Below are 24,341 nucleotides of genomic sequence, written 5' to 3'. Positions count from 1 at the left end.
GAACACCGCTCCCAGACTCTGTTGTAGATCCAGCCCCAACTATCTCAACACTACAGATCGAAGCTCTACACGCACCACCCTTGACGGCTAGAGACATTGCTTTTTCTGCAACACATCCTGCGCTGGTCAGATGTCTGGTCTCCATTATTCCCCAAACTTAACAAGGAGAGTCACTTTGCTTCCATGGCAGGACATTTTGCTGAGAGGAATCCAAGTTGCCCTACATAGGCCTAATAGTAATAGCATTTAGATGTATTACTGTTCAGAAAAGCAAAGATCTTCATAGATAGCATCTCCTTAGGACTCATACAACTCTTCTATGTGGCAACTCATTGCAATTACTTATATTTCTTCTCTCTTTTATCTCTTTTGGGTGACTGGCTTTCTCTTTAAAATTCATAAAGACACTGCAATTAAATACAGAGAAATTCAATTATGTTGCAAAACAATACTGTCACCAGTCATTGACTGTACTTAATACCAGCTCTATCATTTCATAACACATACAAAATGCATCTGTCTCTTAGATGCAATTTATAATGTTCCCCTTTTTTGATAACATGGAATTTGTAATGGAAGTAGTTGCACTTGTATAGTGGTAGAGCAAACTGAATGTTTAGTTCTGGTAGTGATTTTTTTAAAAAACTTTCAATGGTGAGGATTAGATTTTATTTCAGAATGATCCTCTTCATACCGGTATTATGTAGTCATTGTGCAGCTTCTAGCGAAGCAATAATTTTAAACATGACTTTTATCCACAACTAGAAAACTAGTCATCATATTGTTATCACATGTTTTTTTTTTCCTGTAAGGAAAGACAGGAAGTCCAGTATTCTCTTTGCCATGATTTTATCCTCAGAACAGTTCTTGAAGTACATCAAGCTAAGAGCTAAGTTTAAGAAGTCACTCAGTGAGAGTCAGAACTTTAGATCACATCCCATTTCATCCCAGATTTAGTCTTGGGCTCTTGCACCATCATCTGGGTATAGTAAAGATAAGAACTCAAGTCAAGTTTAGTTTCTGGAAAGTACGTAGATATGTCCATGGAATTGTCTTAGCAGTAATATGAAGTGATTTGCTATTGTGTTTTTCAAGATTTTTTCATAACTTCCTAATCTAGTGTACAACTCCTGATGATCTCTAACCCAAGTATTAACCAGCTTGATCTTGCATTGCATTCTGAGCATCAGTCAATATGTAAATGCTGCTACCTTTTGTGAGTTCAATCTAGTATCAAAATTTATTTTTGTACCTTTAGCTTCTCTGAAATCCAAGGATATACTACAATTAAATGTTACACAAGTAGAACAAAAAATAAGTGGGACATTGTCACTGTTTATTAATTCTGTTTTATTATTATTTTCTCACCATGAAACAGCAGAATGTTCCTCTTGTGTGTGGAGAACATCATGTTCATGATATGCAGATTACACTTATTTTTTAAATAAATGTTTGTCCATTACACTATGTAGATGCACACACAAATGCATCCCATTCATTGGCATAGTGTGAAGTACAGCACTCAGGAACTTGTGTTAGAAGGAAATTATGTAATGTATACAAATGGGAGAACTTCAGATAATCTGAGAATTTGTGCAATGTGAACATTGCTGTACAGGTAGTCCTTGCTCAACAACAGGTCATTAGTGACCATTCAAAGTTATGCCAGACCCAGCAAAGGATTTTGGAATTCTGACAGTGGCATACATGTATGTGTCACATGATTACATTTTGGGTCCTTGCTTACTTTTATGGCTAGTTGCAATGCTCCACATTGATGTGACTGCAATTTACAATGCTTTTTTTTTTGCTACTCTCCAGATTTTTGGCTGATTTTTTGAAAAAAAAATACCCATAGGAATGAATGGGTCTAAACATGATAGTGTACTTTTATTTATTTATTTATTTTATTTTGTCAAGTGATTATAAGATAACAGGCATAAACATAGTTATGAATACATGAAATGGATGCATATAAGAAAAAATAAAAAGAAACAATAGGACAGGGATGGTAGGCATATTGGTACACTTATGCACGCCCCTACAGACCTCTTAGGAAAGGGGTGAGGTCAATAGTAGACAGTCTAAGGTTAAAGTTTTGGGGGCTTGGAGAAGAAACCACAGAGTCAGGTAGAGTATTCCAGACATTGACCACTCTATTGCTGAAGTTGTATTTCCTGCAATCAAATTTGGTGTGGTTTACCTTGAGTTTGTATCTATTGTGTGCTCTTGTATTGTTATGGTTGAAGCTGAAGTATTCATTGACAGATAAATGTATGGTTTTATATAGTATACGTAGATTGGACCGAAGGAGGTGTAGTTCTAGGTTTTCTAGGTCTAGAATTTCAAGTCTGGCGGCATAAGGTATTCTGCAATGAGTAGAGGAGTGGAAAACTCTTCTTGTGAAATATTTCTGGACTTTCTCAACTGTGTTAATATCAGATACGTAATGTGGGTCCCAGACTGATGAGCTATATTCGCATATTGGTCTAGCAAATGTTTTGTATGGTCTAGTTAGTAGTGTGATATTACCAGAGAAAAAGCTATGCAGGATTAGGTTAACAACTCTTAATGCCATTTTGGCTATGTAGTTACAGTGGACTCTAGCAGTTAGATCATTAGAGATGAGTACTCCAAGATCCTTGACAGAGTTTGGATCATCAACAAGGTCTTGACTATTCAGCTTGTATTTTATTTTCTGATTTTTTTGCCAATATGTAAGACAGAGCATTTATTTGTTGAGATTTGAAGTTGCCATTTGTTTGACCATTCTGATACATAGTCAAAGTCTTTTTGAAGGGTAGCAATATTGTCTGTGGTGTTGAATAGCATTACATTGTCAGCAAAGAGAACACAGTTGCTCTTAATATGATGACAGAGGTCATTTATGTAGAGTATGAAGAGAGTTGGTCCTAGAACACTGCCTTGGGGGACACCACTGTTGACAGGTACAGAATTTGATAGGATGCTCCCAATTTTGACCATTTGTTATCTGTTTGACAGGAATGCTTCTATCCAGTTATGCAGGTGTCCAGAGAAACCATAATATTTTAGTTTTAGGAGTAATTTGTCATGTACCACTGAATCAAAGGCTGTACAGAAGTCCATGTAAATTGCGTCTATTGCTTTGCCCTGATCGAGTTGTGTAGTCCATATGTTTTTGCAGTGTAAGAGTTGCAGATTACAGGATAGTTTTTTTCTGAAACCAAATTGTTTATTAGAGAATAGGTTGTTTGTCTCTAAGTGGAGGATGGTGGATTGGTTAATAATTGATTTGATGACTTTACAGGTGACGCAGCATAAAGAGACTGGTCTGTAATTTTCAACTAGGCTGGGGTCTCCCTTTTTGAAGATGGGGATAACCGTGGCTAGTGACCATAGGTTTGGCAAGGAGCTGGTCCTGAAAGATTTTTCAAAGATTATGCTTAGAGGTTCAGCTATATACTTTCTGAGGGGATAGTGATAAAAAATTTTTAGACTGTGTGGATATGGATAGGCTTACACTAGAATTAAAAGATAGGGGTGAATCGGAATATTATTTGGTATGCATGGTACAATTGGCTAGATAATAAAGGTAAAGATTAACAATGTAATTATTAAATATTTGCGATGCTGTAGTGTTATAAAGAGTGTACATGTGTTATAAATTGTTGAGGTGTTCAATAAAAATATTGGGGGGGGGGGAGGAATGAATGGGCCTACTTTACAACTGCCACATCCACTTAACCATTGCTGCAAAACTGAATTGTAAAATCAGGTTGGTGGGTGTCTTGACTTACAACCATCATGGTTTATAGTAGAAATTATGACAGGCTCTATTATGATTGTAAGTTGAGCTCTCTTCCTGCAATTGTTTTCAGAATATATTGGCAATCAGAAAATAAAGAACCTTGGGTTCCATTCTAGTTTTGCTTGTGATGGTTCTATTGTTTTAGGTATAGAAATGTTAGCAAGGAAAAATGGAGCAAGCCATTCAAAAAAGCCATTAAAAAAAATCAGTCAGTGCTAAAATATAAGTGCTTATTTCTGCACTGAAGAAATGATAGAGTAGGTATGCTTTGGAACTCTGTGACAGTTGAACCTAGCTGTGCACACAACAGTGTATCTGATGAACTACAATATACTCTGAGGTTATCCTTGAACTACCCAGCATGATATACTTGCCCAAAGCACTATTTGTCCCTGTTATCTTAGTAATAAAAAAGAAGGGGAAAAACCATCCTCCAAACCAAGACAGAACAGAAATGACATTCTTCAGGCTAGTCCAGCATCACTAGGGAAAGTAATTTATTCTCTGATGCTATCAGCTGCTGGACTAGCTGAAGCAGACAGTACTAACAAGGTTGTAGACTAGAGTTGCCTTAGTGTTTTATAAGTTATTTGTAATCTAGCTCTCTGTCCATCAAACCCCAAGTTTCCAGTCACATTTTATCAACAAGCTTCTCCTGTTTTATGATAACCTGCCTTTTCTGCCCTTGTTGCTTCATATTAGCACCCCTTTCCATTAGCATTCTTGTTGTCAGATCCTGTTATTCACTTTCTGAAAAGATTATTATTGATGCTATTCATTTATTATTGTTAAAATTTGTTACAATCATCTACTCCAGCAAACTCCAGGTAGCTTAGAAAATCCAAATGAGCAATTTAAATAATTTGAAAATATAAAACAAAATGAACAGCCCAGAATAAAAGCAACCATAACCATAAATACAATAGGGCACACACTAACTTGCTAACTCTAGGCCCAGAGGGTGAAAATGGCCATCAATATAAATGTAAACAATTAATTTCCTGGATCAGAGGCCAGTCTGGAAATTGTTAGGAAGTTCTTAAGAACTAGATTAGAGAAAACGTGGGTCTAAACTAGCAGGGCTGTTACATTCTCTAACCTCAAAGATGAACAGATATTTTTTTCCCTGAAATCGATACCATTACCAGAAACATCAATATCAATATCGTTATCACCATCATTTTCTGGAGACACAGGAACTGTTGCTAATTATATACCTTTCTTTTATTTTAAGACATTTTCTATACTGGCAGAAACATTGTCTTCACACCAGGAGCAGAAATCCCAGTGTAAATATGCTGACTTCACTGAGTAGGCTGATCTGAGAATAAGTTCCTGAAATAAAACAGGCTGACCTTGAGAGCAGCATGGAAGATTGGTTGTATTTCCCCTTTCGTCTTCCCTGGGGGAACCAACCTAACGCTGAGTCCTAGCAAGACAATGTTCACAACAATTCAGCAAATCAGCTGAAAAGCAAACCCGATGCCTATGTGAAGCTGATGACCTTCTCTGTCTATCTCCCCAGAGTAATCACAATGTGAGGATTTATATCTTGCTGTGAGTCTATTGAATGGCACAAACAGCTTCAGGTGCCAGATCTGACTTGGATGCAATCTTGCACTTGTATATCACACATGGAGGGGGGAGGGGAAAGCAAAGAAGAAAGGGCCAAACATTTTGAAGATGGTGCCCTGCTGTTAGAAGACCTGAACAGCTGTCAGGCTGGCACAACAAGAGTCTTCATTCATATAATAAACAGTCAGGATATCATTTACAGAGCACCGAGTATGTTAAAAGATCGGGCTTGCTGCTATGAAAACAAAAACAAAATAGCATTTGGAAATAGTGGAAATAGTGAAATCAGCTATAAAAAATGAAATAGCAAAAAGGACATGTATAATGGTGAAACAGATATTTCACCCTTTTTCTAGGAAAGTGAAGATAGATAGGTACAAATAATATACCACTCCCATATTACGACTATATATTCAAACTTGTAAACAACAATAGACCCATTACAGATTTCTTTCACAGAAAATCTATGATTTAACAACTAGTTTCAGCTGTGGTACAATGGCAATAATCCATGGAGCCTCTCACTACCTGTCATCCTTGGTGAAAAAAGTTCGCCAAGTTAGTAAGCATTCAGGGAAGTTGTCTAAAAGATAACACACATTTGGAAAGTTGTGCCAAAAGAAAAGTAATCCAGGGACAAACAATACTGTACATATGAGATGTTGCCTAGCAAATAAATACTTATTTGTTTATCATACTAATATTCCACTTCCATCTAAATCGCTCAAGGCAGCATACATTTTATCTTTTTATAATAACAACACTCCAAGAGAGAAAAATAAAGTGGAGGAAAATGGCTTTAGCATCCATGTAAGAGCAATGCAGATTCAAATTAGATGTTTTGTTTTTTTCAATGGTTTACAGAGAAATTAGATGGAACAGAATGCCTTTGGAATATATGAAATTACTTGTTGAGATAAGTAGATTGAACTTTCTACATTTTGGGTTTTATCACTAAGCATTTATCCCAGCTTCAGTTACTGGTGGAAAGAGAAAGCTGAGGATTTTGCTTCTTTTTATGCTTTATTATGGAACCTACTGAAATATCTGTTCTTTCTTTTAACAACAGAATGATTTTTCAATATCTGCTGTAAATCAATGCCATGAGATATATATATACATTATGGAAACAACAGCTCTTCAAGATAGGTCAGGTTAAGAAACAGGCATGACAGGGAAGCACTCCATTTTCGTAGGATAGAATACATAATCTTGAAACCCAGCAGAATCAAGGTGAGGTTTATTGTTTATTTAATTATTATTACTTATTTGGTATGCATATAGCCAACCATCTTACAGTAATGGTTCTAGGCAGCTTGCAATACTATAACTTTATATATACAACATTAACAACATCCAAGGAGGCAGTTCAAACCAAAGAATAGCCATATGATTAGTTTCAATCCTCATGTTAAGGAAAAGTCTATGTTTTAAGAAACCTCTGAAGAGCCAGCAGGTTGGGGACCAATCCAAACTTATGAGGAGTTTCTGAAAATCCTTCCTTCATTGCTTTTTCATTCCAAAATAAGTTCTATATTTCTGTACTTGAAACTATTCAGTTGTAGTTATAATTTATATTCAAGAAAAGTTTATACAATGGGATAATCTTACTTTAAAAACAAAGGGCAAACCTGTTTCCCTTATTACAGTGGATTATCTCAACCCTGAGGACTTTGGTTTTTTGTTTTTTTTTCCAGAATTGAGAAATTAGTTTGATTCACCTCAATGCCTTTAAAAATAATTTTAACATTATTTAAAATACTTGGTCCAAATGTTATTGCTGCTCATTCTAAAATTACAAAATGACTGAAGATAAAGAGAAGTTAACTATGACTTGTCACTATTCTTTCAAAAGGAAGAGGAACTATGTTGATGAAACTGACGGTAGTTATTTAGATGAAACCTGGAATAGTTTAAGTCCTGTTTTTGTATGTTAATGAAGGGTCATTTTAAGTAACATAAAATTTCATGGGTTTTTAAAATGAAGTTAATACTACCAAAGCCCAAAATTAACATACATATTAATAGAACTCTTAGACTGATTAGCATGTGTTAAAGATCCATAGGAACCTCTTGGCTATATCCTCAGCATTGGGAATCTCTCACAAGATCAAGAATTGAGGAATTTTCTGTTATGGAGGATAGCTAAAAATCAGGATACAACACAGGAACGAGAAATCTACCTCTATTTGCAATAGTAGACTGCTGATACTGTTCTTCAATATTTCATTTTTTAAAACAAGGTGGCAAAAATGAAATTTGGAACAGTATGATCATTTTTAAGTCATTCTATTCATAACATCATTTTCCAGCATTTCCCCAATTTTCTATTATAATAATTTTGAAATGTTATATTTTTCATATAAGTCTAGAAATTGAATAAATTTGTATAAATAAAACTAAAAATAAATAAATAAAATTAGGCCCACTTTTCAAGAATTCAAGCACATTTTGTTTTTGTTTTTTGGTCTGGTCTGTTTTAGTTTTGTTTTGGTGTTTTGTCCTTCCAGTTGGTAGTATTTGAATTAAAACTATTTTCAACATCAACCTTAATTAAAAAATGCTGAGAACAGCATATACCTGTTATTTATGATTTTAAAAAGTAAATACATTTTTGGAATAGAGGAGTTGATGTATAATGGAAGAAAGTGGAAACACATAAAATACTCTTCTTTGTTTGAACATTGTCAACACATCTTTGGTGTGGTCAAGAATTATTTTTCTTGATCAGAGAAAGCTAAAATATTTTCATTTCATAAAATATTTCATTGATATGCAAAATCAGTGCTAATTCATTTTATTTTGTAATGTATTTTGTTATGCATTTTTTTCATTTTTAGTCAGTGAACCATTGTCATCCAATGGACCACTCTTTATCATGGATGCACAAGGGCCTATGATGATGGACAAGACCAGAGGCACCAGTGCCTCTAGTCTTTTTCTTGTGCAGAAAGAAGAATGTTTGATGTATGGAGATGGAATTATTAATTGTTAAAATTAAGTTTAACTACAGTAAGGGAGGATGTTTGATGAGGGTCCATCAAATAATTCCATAAGACGTCAATCATTTATTTTGTATTTTATCAAAGGGCATCTCCTTTTGTCAGGCTAAGAGATGTACTGAACACATGAATACCATGTGCAGTTGTTGGGTTAAGCAAAAATGATTTAATTTCCATTGGTAGTGAATGAAAAATTAGCGTAAAATCCAAAATGACTATATATTAATATATCTAATCATATCAAATATTTAGTATGAATTAACAAATTATAATCTATGATCATTATGGTTATTGCATAGTCAACTAGATATTTAGATTTAATGAGACATTTTTATCCATCTACTGAGTCCTTCTCAAGGATCTGGGATGGGCTGTTTTGTCATTTGATGTTACTAAAGATATAGTACTTTCACAAAATATAAGGTGTTCCAAATAAAGCTGCCTTTTGCAATTGACTGGTGATGTTTTGTCAATACCAATGGTGTTCAAGTAGTGCTCAAGATGGCTTGGGATTACACCCAAGGCACCTATCACTATTGATATATTTTGCTGTAGTCATTCTACTTTTATTTGGAAGTCTTTGAGTTTGGGGATTATCATCATTGTTAATTTTATCAATTGAATAGAGTGACATGTTTCATATTAATTATGTGGTCTATATCACATTATTTAATTATATGCCACATAGAGTTATTTATTCCTTATGTCACAGGGAGTACTTTCAAGTCACATTTAGTCTACACTTAGCTTGTCATTCTTAGTGAAAACTGCACACATCATTAAATACACAGAATGAAACTTCCTTTCCATTTTTTAATGTTAGAGTAAATGTTCTGTTAACTTTTATTTCAAGGGGACATAATTATCTGGGAAAAAAGGTCCTAGAAGAAGATTTAGCCTTCCTGCCCATAACCAATGAAATGTTTATTTTTAAAAGAAGAAAATATTACTCTACTTCTCAAATTGCTTCATAAATTGGATGGAGATCATTTGAGATTAACAAAAATGAAATGAGAAAGAAAAGAAAGCTGTCAAACCCTTCCATAGGTCTTGGACCCTCTCAATGTAAGATTAAGGCAAATGTTACATTTTCTGCTTCTAATTTCCTCTATTTTTGACTGTTCAGCATTGCTTATGCTGGCTGTCAGTCTCAGCTAAAAAGTAATGTATCAGATAGTGCTCTGTAAAAGCACAGAGGCTTATGTTTTACTCTTGTCAATTCATTTCTGAGGAAGACATTGGACACATGAAGATTTTAAATGCTTGATTAAAATGGATAAATTTAACTCAGTTCTTGTCTCTCTTTTCCTGCATTATTATTTTCTTGTCCTTTATATCATTTATATAGCTAGTGTTATCTTTTCTACATGCCCTTCCTACAAACGAAATTTGCTGTCTTGCAATGCACTAGTGCAGAATACGTGTGGAAACACAACCATTTTAGAGAGTGTATAGTGACATTTTTGCGCCAAAAATGGGTGGATTCCTCATGCTCATAGGAAAGCCAATTCAATTACTCACTTTTGTAATTATGATAGTCATAATGTTGGTCATCATGCTCCTTCCTTCCTTCCTTCCTTCCTTCCTTCCTTCCTTCCTTCCTTCCTTCCTTCCTTCCATTTGCCTCCATGAAGGAGCCCTATTAACTTTTAAGGAGAGCAGATAAGATGTTCTGCATCTACACTATTGTGAGCCATTTGGTTCAGGTATAATTTAAATAGATTCTGAATGGGTAACTACAACTGTCAACTGCAATGTGCAAAAGCTCACACTAGATTCAATGCAGAATAAATGTGCAGCTCTTCTAACAAAATAATTTTTTAACAGAAAGACAGTTATACTGTCAGGCACAGGAAAAGGAAACAAAGATAAGGAATGTCATGTGGAAGATATAGTAAAAAAGATATTAAGAAACACCATTTTCTTTCTAGTTATTTCCCCTCCTTAGTCAACACTTAGTCCTGTGGAGTGATAAGACTTTAAAATGTTTCTATTTGGTCCAAATGTTCTAGTAGAGAAAAATGTGGGAGGAGACTGTACAAATCAGGACAATGTTTCTGTCCACAGTTATGGAATATAATTTCCCATTTGAGAGAAGAGAAGGAATACTGTGGCCCTTCTGTCAGATCAGAAACATAAGCTTCATAAGCCTTGGATATAAACGTGAAGCAATGTTGAAAATCACATCAATTATTTCTCCTTTGTCTCTTTCAGATATTTTAAGAATTTGATCCCCACAGGAACTTTTGTCAACACATTTATAGCTGCCTTTGCCACGCAATTACCTAACAATCTTTAAGTTGCATAAAAGGAGAGATAACTTTTCCATTAATTGGAAGACTAAATCCATCATGTAGATGGAAGTCATAGTACAGCTGTTTAAAAATTTTCTACCCAGTATCTGTTACAAGATGGAAAGGTGAGGATTTGTAGGTTTGGATTTTTAAGCGTTTTCTGTGACTTCTTTGGTAATGTGATTCCTTCACTAACTGACTATCCATGATGTTCAACTCCCAAAGAAGAAACTGATTTCTGAACTTCATCATCAGTTCTTAGAAAGAAACAAGGATTTGAAGGAGCAAACTGGTATCAAGAAACAACTGTTGATACTGCAGTAAAAAAAAATAGTTAACAAGCTATTGTCTATTTCTTTAAATGGGGACTCAGTCAGGGGTGGGATTCAAATTTTTAACAACCGGTCCTGTGGATGTAGCTTAGGTGGTGGGCATGGCTTGGTGATCATGTGACTGGGTGGACATGGCTTGGTGCTCATGTTATTGGCTGGGTGTGGCCAACTCAATATCACTCACATCAAGGCATGCATCTCCTCGCCTGGCCTCTCATGACTGTGGGGATGCTGCAACAGTCGTAAGTGTGAAAAATGGTCACAAGTCACTTTTTCAGTGCCATTGTAACTTTGAATGGACACTCCACACAAGCAAAGTACCAGCAAAGGAGGGGAAAAAAACCTCCAGAGATGTTCCTGAGATAGGAAGTCTAGTCCTGCCAAGAATGTAATAAGGGTTAACGGAGAGACAGTTTCTGTAAGCAACACCAGAATGTTTCCTTCCTGCCTTCCTTACAGGATTAGGCCAGTAATTTCTTCTAACAACCGGTTCTCTGAACTGCTTAGAATGTTAACAACCGGTTCTAGTGAATAGGTGCGAACCTGTAGAATCCCGCCCCTGGACTCAGTGCATTGTTAAGCCAATTGTGCACACAATTGAGATTTAACTCTCCTTTTCTATGGGGAATATGATATGAGACCAAAGATAGCAAAGCACAAGAAGAAATTAATTTTAATAGATGAGAGATGTATAGCTGCTTTTGTACATGCATGTGTACCAGAAACAGAATGATAGAGATTGTTGCAGATTTTAAAGATAATATTATTTTGAACATACCAACATTTATGGCTATATCTACACCCAGTTAGTAAAAAAAAAAAAAACATTTATTCTTGTCATCCATTTATGGCCCATCCTATAGCCCTGAATTTCTCAAGCAGAAGTAATTCATGTATGTCTTTTTATTAACCAAAGTGTGCCAAACATTGGGATACTGTATCTTTTATGTAACTTTTCTAGTACAAATATTGTATCAAAGCACCACTTTTCTTCCCCAGAACATTGTGATGCATAAGTTGAAACAGAGGGATTGCAGATTTTTAAACAGTATTATTATAATAAAAATAATAGTAAAGCATAGTATCCCTATGCTTCCTTAGCTCAGCAGCCATACTACTTTCTAATGTGGGTAGTTCGTCCTTATGCACCAAGGTAATAGATGACATGGCATATAACCAAGGTGTTGTTTCTGTCTGACCCCCTATGAAGCAGGTTTATGAGTTTTTGTTGTGTTGTTGAGTTATGCATTCATTTTTTATCTCACATTTATTCACTGGATACAAACCCCCTTTTGTGACAAATCATACTTGGCCAATAAATAATTCTATTCTATTAAAATAATGCAAGGGAGCAAACAGATAGCTTTCATGTCTAAAATGGGATTAGAACTCACAGTCTCCTGGTTTCTAGTCTGATGAATATACCCTCTGATGAAACAGCACTTTATTGTTAAGAGTTTTTAGAAAAACATGTAGCCAAGCCAAGTTCAAAAAGTAAGGAAGTTATGATCTTAGTGCCCTTATATTTAAAATGGGTTTAGGACAACATCCAGCTCAACATGGTGAACTCACCATGACCAACTCACCATGGCCAAGTCAGTCAGTGTGGGACAATTCAATGCAGGATTAGTTTATTTTATTATTCATCAAAGCATTACAAAAGCTGGAATGATTTCCTTTGATACAAGAGATAAAATATTTTTGGTAAAAATGTGGTCAACAAAAATGAAAGAAACTAAGTGAATCCCATGGCAAGTTGTCCCATGGTGAGTTGGCCTCAGCAAGTTTTCCCTTGGTGAATTGATGGTAGTGAGTTGGCCTCAGTGAATAGGTTGGTCATAGTGAGTTGGCCATGGCGAGTTGTCTCATTCCAATCTAAAACAGCCTTTTCTAACCTTATGACCTCCTTTCCTGCATTTCCCATTCAGAATTGACAGAGTTGATTGGAAAATTCTGGAAATAAACCAAAACATCTAGAGGATACAAAGTTGGCAATCATTAATATAGAATTTACTTACTTACTTATTATATATGTGTGCTTCCCATCTTGTCTAGAAGTGACTAGAATAATTACAGAGGGGGTGAAAAAACACTTGCAGGTTCTATAGCCACAGAATTTAAAATGGAACTTGAAGCAGGGAAATAATATATTAACCATACAGTAAGGATCTTTTTGTATAGTACACATAAAGCATTCTGAATGGGGTGGAAGTGGTGTTATCAGCCTCCCACTCACTCTGTGTCTATATCTATATGTGACATACCTATATAGGACAGATAGAAGGCCATTAATCACACAACCAGTGTGCATCCTTGGACTGTCATTCCAAAGTTGGTATGAAACTATCTTCTCCTATAGAAACACCATCAATTTGAGTGAAGGGCATGCATCTCTGGTTTTGTTATAGAAAAAAGATCTTAATTATAAACCCAGTGTATTGTTTTCCTATAGGAGAGCTAGGGCATTCTATAGTGGGATACTATGCAAAAGCATATCATTTCATGAGGTGGATTGTTGAATTTGTATCATTGATGCCTGAGCTGAGGAGGAGTAGCAAGCTTTTAAGAACTCACCAATGGTATGTAGTAGATTACTTGGCACCTTCTTTTTTAAGGAGCATATGCCTTCTTTAAAGCCAAGCAAGACTGGAATGGAGAGGTAAGCCATTTGTTATCACAGAAAGCCCCATTGGAATCTTTAAGTCCTTCCTTCAGAACAAGGGACAAGAATGTACAACAATCTAGCTGTAGGAAGTATGTTGCACCAAGGACAAATAACAATCATCACATAATTTATAATTTATATTATAATAGCAGAATGATAGAGCTTACATCCCCAGCAAGCATTCTTACATACCCTTGGCTGCCCATTCGCCTTGTTGAAGTAAACTTTGAAACAGCACAAAATGCCAAAATCACAAAACTAGCAGAAACAGTGCAAAATGTATTCACTGGAAAAATGATGAATCTGGATTTAAAACTCCTTTGAGCCTGCCCAATGAAATTGCCACCTGCTGCTAAGCGTGTTATTTATAATTCTAATCATAGATATGCCACTGCTGAGCTGTTGGAATTAGCACATCTATAGCATTATTTCTATACTTTTAAAATATGACTGTAATAAACAGAGCCTTGGTAAACTAGTTCAAAGGCTTGGAGGATCAGTGTTTTATGCAGTTCCACAGGTGACCTGTTGAATATTGGACACTTTCAAGTAGCATAAGAATCACAATATTTCTGTTTCTGGAGGTATTAAAGAACCATCAACACTAGCACTTGCAGAAAATTCTAACTTGATAGACTGAATTAATCTCCTTTTAAAAACATGTGGTCATTTCATGGTCATTAATTCCTTAATTTAACTTTAAAAGGATATCCCAAATCTCCGTGGATTAATGTTAAATGGTTTATCCCAAAGTTGTAATATAACATTGTGAAAAAGGGACAAAAAACTTCAACCACATGTTTTTTTCAACAGTATGCATGCTTTTGTAGTCATGCGTCATGTACTTTAAGCTAAAAAGACCCAATGATGTTGCCTGCCTTTATAAGTGAGCTGATTTAGTTTCCCGTAATCATTTTCTGGACCATCCTTTTTCCACTGCATATCAAGGCTAAGCTAAGTGGCACAGCTTAGAGTACCTTAACTGATCTTGAAAAGTTAAACAGGATCAAACCTGATCAGCATTTAGATGGAAGACTGACAAGAAGTATCAGGGCTCAACTGGATCATACAACTAAATAAATAAACAACATCTCAGAATTAAGCAAAAGCATAGAATTCCTTTACTGTTGCCAAGAAAACAAAATGTCCAATGCAATCACCAGGAGTTGCTCCTGCACAGAAGGAATCCCTACTAAGTTGCATCTGTATACATTTTTCTCCTTTACCTTGTCACAACATCATTTATTTTGCTCCAACACATTTTGCAAAAATCAGAGATGAATATATCTCATTCAAACAAACAAACAACCTGATGTAGATGGAATAGAGTATCTGCACAAATGAGACTGATACCATGAAACTGATCAAGCATTCAGGCCTAGTTCCAGCAAGTGCTTTAAAGTTATGGCCAAAGACACATGGGAACTTCTTAATCAACTTTTGAGGTGAGTTAAGTCTGGCACACAGATTTATAGGACAGCTTACTGCCAAACATCAACTCCTCCTTACTTTCTGGATGATTTCATATAGTTGCCAAAAAAAAAAACAACAACAACAACACTGCATGTATTTAAATAGTTTTCAAAGGTACATCTCAGGGAGGCTTTTTTTTTTCATAAGTCAATAATGAAAAATATCAAGAAAAAATATGATGAAATCATATGAAAAATATGATTCTACAGACTTAGACATTCTTATGTAAGCAGAGACTTCAATGGGCTTCTTAAAAAAACTTTTCCCCATTTTAAATATGTTTTTTTTCCTACAGCAATGTCTTCTCTCAGAAAGAGCAGGGTCACTACCACTGCAATGTTAAGTGTGTATACATGACAGAAGAAAGGTGCTACAATCTCTGATATCTGCTTATAAGACTTCTCTTCTCATTTCCTTTTTTCTGCTGGCTTCCAAATATGCAGAAAATTATCATATGAGAAAGAGGTTGAGAATCTGGAAAAAGAGTTTCTGACCAGCCCTAGACAGAATCTATAACTAGCTGCTAGAAATCTGTGAAGCAAGACAGAGTCTGCTTGCAATTCTCCTCTGTGGCAACAATTTAATGTTTCCTTTCTCAGGGGCTGTGCTGCTGCTATTACAGTTTATAAAAGAGATGGAGCTAACCCAAAGATACAAGTATATGTTTCTTTTAGAGGATTGGTTCCTCTTGTGTCTTGTCAACCATAATGCATTAAGTTCCTACAGAACTGAAAGAAGAGTTTCATTTTTGTAGAAACTCCCAGGAAGAAAGGGTTGGTTGACTTTTATGCTGTATTCTGTGAAAAAGATTTCATTTCTTCATGATCAATCAGTAGGAGTAAATCTGTTCTTCCTCCATTAGCCCACAGTTTACACATGATTAAAGATCATGCTTGTAAATGAGGTTATCCAACTATTTAATCATTGCTTAAATTCAAGCCATTTTGTTAACTTCATAGAAATATATCAAGATAACTTGGATTCTAGATAAGAAATCTTCATGTAACAACAATACTACTAATTTGTCTGCAAAATATTAGATATTTCATCTCTGTCTATCAAAATATTTCATCCATGATGCAGAACATAGGGAATGCCTGGTGTTCCAATTTCCATTTCTATTCTGCTGCCATTAAGTATATAAAAGGGTTAAATATGGAACAAGCAAACACCACACCCATTTGTATTGTCCATATTCAGCAGCTTTCTTTAGATTTAGATCAATATATAATGTATATTCTTGACTGTTGTTGATAAATCTCCCTGATTTTGCTTGTCTTTTGGGCAAAATGTGATCCCATTATGGCTAGTATAGTTTACTATTTTTTTCTTCAAAAACTGGTATTTACATCTGGTTTCTGGAAAAAAAGGAACATTCATTACAAGATAATAGGTTTGCTTAACAATCATGGTGTTTGATTTATGACTGCTGCATTCACTTTTTGACCATCATGTTGACTTAACAATTGCCATAAAAAATGACATAAAATTTGGTCAGTCACATGATGACCTGCTTAATGACCTACAGCTGTAATTCCAGGCTCAATTATGTAAATCAAGGACTACCTGTATACACATGGAGGAAATGAACAATAATATTTTAATACTCATAACATTCATAAATCTGAAATTATGAGGGAATGAAGTTTTAATGCAACAAATGTCAGATTGTCTCTATTTGGAAGGCATTAAACACAACATTGTGAATCATCTGATGATTTCATCAGGGAACTATTACTAAGTTCATTACCAGAAAACTATAAATATATAATACAGTTGATCAAACTTCATAATGACTTTTTCTTGAAAACTTAATTGCCAAACTGGAGGCCTATCTTTACAATTTGAATGACCTAAATGAAGGGAATTGTCAAAACAAGAGAAAATGGACAAATTGAATTTGTTATTATTGCAACAAAAGAGGACCTATTAAAGGAGAATGAAGGGCTAAGACCCAGAGAAATAATGAGATTAAATATCATAAAGGAAAAGTCAAGCCTGTACTGAAAGTCAACATAATAATTGTTGGTGATCAATACTGATAGACTGGGAGAGGTTAAGAGTGGAATTTTTCAAGGAGATTCACTATTACCACTGTTTGTCATTGCACTAATTCCTCTGTCAGCAATATTGAACAATACTGAACAAGTCATGTCATGGTTAGCAAACTTCAAAACATTTGCCAGGCTATTTACATACTCTGAAGCTGTATGGAAAAACACCTCCTGAAAATAGAATACCCCCTTGGAATAGAATAACTGTTCAACACCGTCCATATCTTCAGCCAAGATTTGGATTGGACAAATATGCCATTCATACCATCAATAGGGGAAAATAGTGACAATGGAAGGAATCAAATTACACTGTGGCAATAACATCAAAATCTAGATGACAATAATCATTACAAATACCTGAGCATCCTTTAAACTACCATAGCAATCATAATGAAGTCAAGTAGGTTAGAAGTAAATACATCATGAGAGTGAAGAAGATTTTAAAGTTCAAATGCAGTGAAGAAAATGCCATCAAGGCAATTAACATCTATGCAATTCCAGTCATTAGATACATAGCTGGAATGGCAGAGTAGGCCCAAGCAATACTAAAAGTCCTGAATAGGAAGACCAGTAAAATAATGGCAATGAATTCATCTATGCAGTGATGTTAACACACTTGACTTAGCAGGAAGCATAGGTGAGTATGGAATATTGCAAGTACACCAGACAACTGAAGAAGAAATTAAAAACAAAAACAAAAAAGCAATGAAGAATATCTGAAAGACAGTGAAGAAAATGCGTTGAGGCTAGTATACTATGAAGGCTTACTAGAGAGACCACACTGACCTACAAAAAAGACCAAATGAAAAACAGAATAGAGACATGGCAAGACAAAGTATTACATGGACAGTGCATTTAAAAACAATCTTAGCAACGTCTAAGAGCAGGAAAGTTGAAGAAAGAAACAGAGGGGCCAATTCTGGCTACATAAAACCAAACTTTCAGCGCAAATGCATACAAAGTCAGAACGTCCCCGTCCCCCAGTTGCAATAAGCTGGCAAAAAGATACTTTACCATCTGTACTGTTTATTAATCTGAACTATACCATATAAAAACTATGCCCCCTAGAAATATGGCATGGCCCCCTGAGGAGACCATATGGCTCATGTTGAGAATAATGGTATAAAAGCAAACAGAAAGAGAATATTATTAAAAGACTACAAGAAAAAAATATGTTGAATGTGACAAAACCAAAGGTTAATAGTTACAATAGTTAATAGAAACAAGTTAATAGTTACAACTTCAGTTGAAACTTTATAAATATAAACCTCTACATAGTTAATACCTGAATGAATTTGAAGGCAATATGAACAATAACAAAACTTGGCAGTGGCTTCAGGTTGAATCCATCAAGAGGGAAACAGAAGGTATAATACCTGAAGAATAAAATAAGCACTAGCCAAAAAAGTCATTAAAAATGAACAAAAATATAAACAAAGGCAAATGTGGATTATGCAAAGGAGACTGTTGATTGCTTTATCAACAGCTGTAGCAAAATTATCCAAACAGATTATAAGGCAAGACATGATAAAATAGCAAAAATGACATATTGTAATTTATGCAAAAAGTATAGACTTGATGTCCAAAGAATTGGTTTTCTTAGAATGAGTAAATATTTTAAAAACCTGCTCCAAAATGACATATAAAAATGTGTGGGAGTTCCAAATTCAGATATACTGATATCCAGAACATAACACACCAGTAGTCGTAATTGGAAAAAAAAAACCATATTTTATTAACAGATGTGGGAATACCAAAAGACCCTATAATAGCTCAAAAAGAACTGGAAAAATGTAAAATATCACCCTAAACAATTGAAATACAAAGAAGGTAGAATCAGAAAACAAATTCCTTATAATTACTGGACTACTGGGACCAATAACAATACAGTACACTTGTCAAAACATCTGACAAAATTAGAATTATTTGACCTCACAAGATTTAGTTTATTTTTTTAAAAAACTGCTTTATTTGGAACCACATATATATTACAACAATCCTTGGGCCAATCTTAGCTGAGCATTCTTCAAAAGAGACTGTAAAGCATTGATGACAGCAAACATATGTAAGGAAAAGTGACACTGATTACTGAAAACAAGTCTGATTATCTATATCTGCATATCTATATTTATATACTGTATATATATCGATATATCGATATCTATCTATCTATCTATCTATCTATCTATCTATCTATCTATCTATCTATCTGGTATTCAGCTTTGTTCGGGTATTTTCCCACGTCATTATAGTTGTGCTTTTAAAGTTGTAGCAACGTTTTGGCAGAATCTCATCTGCCATCATCAGGCTTCTGTATTGTGTTCATCTGTGAGTCAGGCTTTTACAGCCGTTCTGTTTTAAATTTGGTGCTAGCCTACTGCTGTGTTAGAATGGTTTTGTCTTCATCCTGATTGGTTGGGAGTCTTGGTCTGTGTTTATTGGTCTTGGAGTTTGCTGTGTTCTGCTTGATTGGTGTTTCTGATATCTTCTGTCTGTTTTGTAGCATTTTTTTTCTTGATTGACAGGCAACATTGTGTTTCCTGTATTGGAGGCTTTTAGTGTGGCTTGGCTTTGAGTAAACGGATGGCTATCATTTATTAGGAAGCTAGGTTTCATCTGGGTGCCTGGTTGGGGTGTGTTTGAGCTGGAGATATCAGGGGGGGCGTCTGTTTGTGCCCAGGTGTTTGCCTGGCTTGTGGTGTGGATATTTTTTTGCTTGTGAGTGCAGGCTTCCAGATAATTGACAGTCTGGTGGAGTCATCTCTTCTATTCATGCTTTCAGGTCTTTTTTTCAATCTCTATAGCTTCCCTGATAATTCTGTAGCTGGGGTTTTCTATAGTGGCTAGGGTTTTGGTGCCATTGAAGTCGATGCTATGACCTGTGGCTTTCATGTGTTGGACTAGTGAGGAAGTGTATTCCAGCTTTTTTACTGCATTTTTGTGTTCATCCAGGCGGGTACTTATTCTTCTATTGGTCTGTCCAATGTATGTGGCCGGGCATGATGCACAGGGGACTTTGTATATGCCTTGGTTTTCCAGGTCAATTTTATCTTTGGGGTTTCTAAGGATGGCTGCTATTTTTCTGTCTGTTTTGAAGGCAGTCTTGATGTGATGTCTGTGTAGTATCTTACTAATTTTCTCATGTTGCTGGTTCTGATTTTCTTCCTGGTTATTTTTTCCAGATATGTGGTTTATGGGTTTGTATGTGGAGTCTGTCAATTTTGTTTCCTAGTCTTTTCTATCCATTACTACTGTGGCATTACCTTTATCTGCTGGAAGTATGATTATGCTGCTGTCATTCCTTAGGGCTTGCAGGGCTTTTAGTTCCTCTTCGTGTAAGTTGCTTTTGGGTAGTTTCCTTGTGCATAGGATGTTAGTGGACCATATTTATCATTATTTTGGAATTGAAATAAAAAAAAGGAAAAAGAGAAAAATGGAGTGTATTTGCTCAGTCAAAAACAAAAGATAATAGACTTAATAAAGTTTCTAGGACTCCTGAGGCAAAGGAGTGAAGTATACTCTTGGAAGCTGAACATCTAAACAAAGGGAATAAGACAATATAGGACAGAGATAGGAACATTACTATACATCACACAGTAGATCTGACATAGCCAATGAAATTGGATGGCTGAACAGAAAGGTCAATGAACCAACACAAGAAAAATGTCTATGGAGATCCTCAATCATCCAGGTCATGGTTGTCCCAAAGGTGCTTTTTCAAAATGCAACTGGACTTTGGGATGACAAGAGGACTCATTAGCTGTAGAAAGATTAGGGAACTCTTTAAAAATGATAGATTTTAATCAGGAACTTTCTGTAATTAATAATCTAAAATTTATTGACTATTTAGATTTGGATTGGGCAGGTGATAAATCAGACAGGAAATAATCTATTGGATATGTATGCTTTGGTGGGGGTGCATTCATTGCGTGACACAGCAAAAAATAGTGGCATAGAAGCACAGTAGACTGATCATCTAAAGAGTCTGAATCCTGTGCAATAAAACAGGCATACAAAAAGCTTGCCAGGCTGTACAAACAATTATTAGACTTCACAAGAAATGAACTAATCCCAACCTTGCTATTTGAGGACATCAAGCTTTATTTTTGCTAGCTGAACTGAGTGATGTGTTTGCTTGCTCTGATCTGGATATATCGATTGATTTGAAATATGCTGAATGCTCGCAAACTGGAAATTACCCACAGCAATCTTCCAACACAAAATAGCTAGACATTCATGTACAGCTCCTTTAACTGAACTGGCCTATTAGTTATAGATAGCAAGTTAGCAAACTGCACACCACTTGATTATTTTGTGCTTACATTCCTAATTTGAAAAACAGTGCTAAAAAGAAGTGACAAGATGATAATAAGTAGTAAGTTGGGTTGCTAGCTTTCTTTAGGCATGAAATTCATAGAGCTTAAAATGTTTCTTTTATCAAGAAGTAACACAAGATGCTATTTACTAGGGTGTACACTTTATTCAACAAAGCATGAACATCTTAAAATCTGTTCAGTTTTCCCTCAATGCAATAATTAAAAAGACAGCTGGAATCATATGAATGAGGAAAGGAAGCTTCTAAAGAAGAAACAGTTAGATAATTTTTGAATTACTGATCTTCATATGCCAAAATGAGACTGAAAGCTTAGATGTAGGACAAGAAATGAAGTTTCTGAGTTTTACAAATATATATGTATATACAGTATGTTTAAGCTTTAAAGAAGCTTCAAGGAAAAATCAAGCTCTTCTAACTCATACATGCACCAAGTTGGAAAGTGAAAAATGTAAAGCAGACCTACCCATCCCACATAAGCAAACAGTTTTTCAAAGACAGGATTCCTTGTGTGTGGGTTTTGAGTGTGTGTGTGTGTGTGTGTGTGTGTGAGAGAGAGAGAGAGAGAGAGAGAGAGAGAGAGAGAGAGAAAGAGAAAGAGAAAGAGAAAGAGAAAGAGAGAGAGAGAGAACTTTTAAGACACTGTTGACAGGAGTTTTCTTGGAAATGTTTTTCAAAAAGTTTGTCCTTGTCGCCTTCCTAGATCTGAGACAGAATGATTGGCCCCAAATCAGCCAGCTGGCCTTATGCCTAAGGCAAGTCTAGAACTCTACTAGTTTTTAGTTTAGTTCCATTATATTGGCAGTAATACTGCTACTGAAAAATATCAATAGGAGCTAAGTTCAGTGTAGGAAGCCAAGAGTGATGTCTGTACAATGAAAGACAGGCATTTGTATATCTTATCTATCTTGTACAAGTTAAAGAAGACTTCTATTGGAAACATTTTCCCCTGTATATTCCCCAATCTGCTGATATTCCAGGACCTTTTCACCTGGGTCTTTGGGGAGTGATTGAAGTCCACTGCTGGGTAGTGTGGATTTAGTTTTGATTGTGGCCCAGCTTTTGGCATATTATTATTATTATTATTATTATTATTATTATTATTATTATTATTATTATTATTATTATTATTATTATTATTATTATTATTATTATTATGTATACTATACATAATAGAAGTAGTCATTCCTTGTTTACCAACTGCCTCATTCAACACCTCGTCGAAGTTACAAAATTGCTGGAGAAATAACTTGATGATCAGTGCCGGCATTTACAAAGTTCCCAGTCCCCCACATATTTTCATTATAGTCAATATGTGTTGTCCTGTGGCTGATCCGTTGTTTTTCTTTTCCTTTCTTTTTTTCCCCATCCTCTTGCAAACAGAGAGATTACAAGACAGTAAACAGGCACACTATGGGAAATACACATCAAAAGCAATGTGTTGGCACCAGCACATTGGTAGTGGATGGTTAGGGGAGGGCGAGGGGAAAAAACCAAGCAGTTCCATGGGTGTCAAACTCACCCTATCATGTTGCTGTCATGTGATGTTTCACAACATTTTTCCCATTTACGGAGCTGGCATGACCATGACCTGCACATGATGCATCCGGCCCATGGGCTGCTAGTTTGATATCCCTGCTATAGTCAATCTTTTTTTCATTTGATCTGTTGGTTTTCTCCACCAGCAGAGTGTTGACTATCGGTTTCCTCCAGGTGCAGAGTGGAGGGTTTGGAGACAAAGGGTTTATAAGATAGTTAACAGGTAGTAAAGGGAATATACAGCACCCACAAGCACAACATACAAAATAACCAGGGTATTCCCCATGGTGTGCATTCTTACTTTCTTATAATCCCTTCTCCAATCTTTCTATTTTGGAAGGGGGATGATAAAAATGAAAGCAAATTTATTTTGACAATAAAGTAAATTTCTATAGACAATCTCTCCAGTGTCTATTCTATGTCCACCCTCCCAGTCCCTCCCATCATCTGCAAGGTTTTTTTCAACAATATTGTCTAATTTACAACCCTGGAGTTTTCAAGAAATCTCCCATAAAAGAGCTAGCCAGCTCCAACCTTGCTTAGATTTGTCAAGAATATCCAAAGGAGACTAGGTGCTACTGCTGACCTTAATCTGGAAATTTACTGAAGTAGTCTTAAATATCTACTAGCTGGTTGGCAAAGTCTGTGCTTGTTATTAATTCTCTCTTGAGCCAGTATTCCTCTCCATTTTTAACACATTAAGATTATCTTACACATTACCACATCTTAATTTAAGTAGTAAACTGTTTTTTTTTTAAAGGAAATTTAAACTAAACAAGCAAAGACAGTTGCAACATTAAGTGAAAAAACAACAACACCCTGCTGAATTTCAACTTACTGTAGCTTCTTAATTAGAAAACAGGAAAATACAGATTAGCAGAAATTCCCATAAGATGTCTATATGTCTGGTGGAAAACTAAACCCGATGCATTTTAAAGACTGGTTGATTCCAGACTTTGGGAGAAAAAGATAAAATAAAAACGTTTCAATTTGAGTGGGTGTTCTTTGCTTTTGCTATGATAGATTTTAAAATGACTATACAACAAATGTTTTATCATGGCAATTCCTGTATCTATGTTTGATATCATATGCTATTTTCTTACTTGATTATGATCTCTGTAGGTATATGGGTTGTGTATTTGGCGCCTGTATATAAATAAAGCCTGTATGTTACACTCTTCTGTATTCCATCAATTCCTGGATTTAACAGAGAAAAAAGTAATTTTAGAAATAATATTTAGCATTGCAAAATCTTGCTGCTATTCTTTCTGTAACTTCCTTGCA

General features: G+C 35.4%; 1 protein-coding gene across 5 annotated transcripts in view; it reads right to left on the bottom strand.

Annotated features, from left to right (window-relative positions):
• Positions 1-24,341, bottom strand: part of LRFN2 (leucine rich repeat and fibronectin type III domain containing 2) — a 362,212-nt gene that overhangs the window by 131,278 nt on the left and 206,593 nt on the right. Inside the window, exon 1 of one of the 5 annotated variants that reach the window (XM_087965451.1) lies at positions 13,568-13,669. The exons of the other annotated variants lie outside the window; for them this stretch is intronic. The gene's annotated coding sequence lies outside the window, so the exon portion shown is untranslated. Of the gene's footprint in view, positions 1-13,567; positions 13,670-24,341 lie in introns of those variants that run through there. 5 annotated transcript variants of the gene reach the window in all.

The sequence above is a fragment of the Notechis scutatus genome, chromosome 1 (genome assembly GCF_049901735.1).
Source record: "Notechis scutatus isolate UNSWTSFEM ecotype Mainland chromosome 1, rNotScu1.2, whole genome shotgun sequence".
Lineage (NCBI taxonomy): Eukaryota > Metazoa > Chordata > Lepidosauria > Squamata > Elapidae > Notechis > Notechis scutatus.
This window is presented reverse-complemented; position numbering and strand designations above follow the sequence as displayed.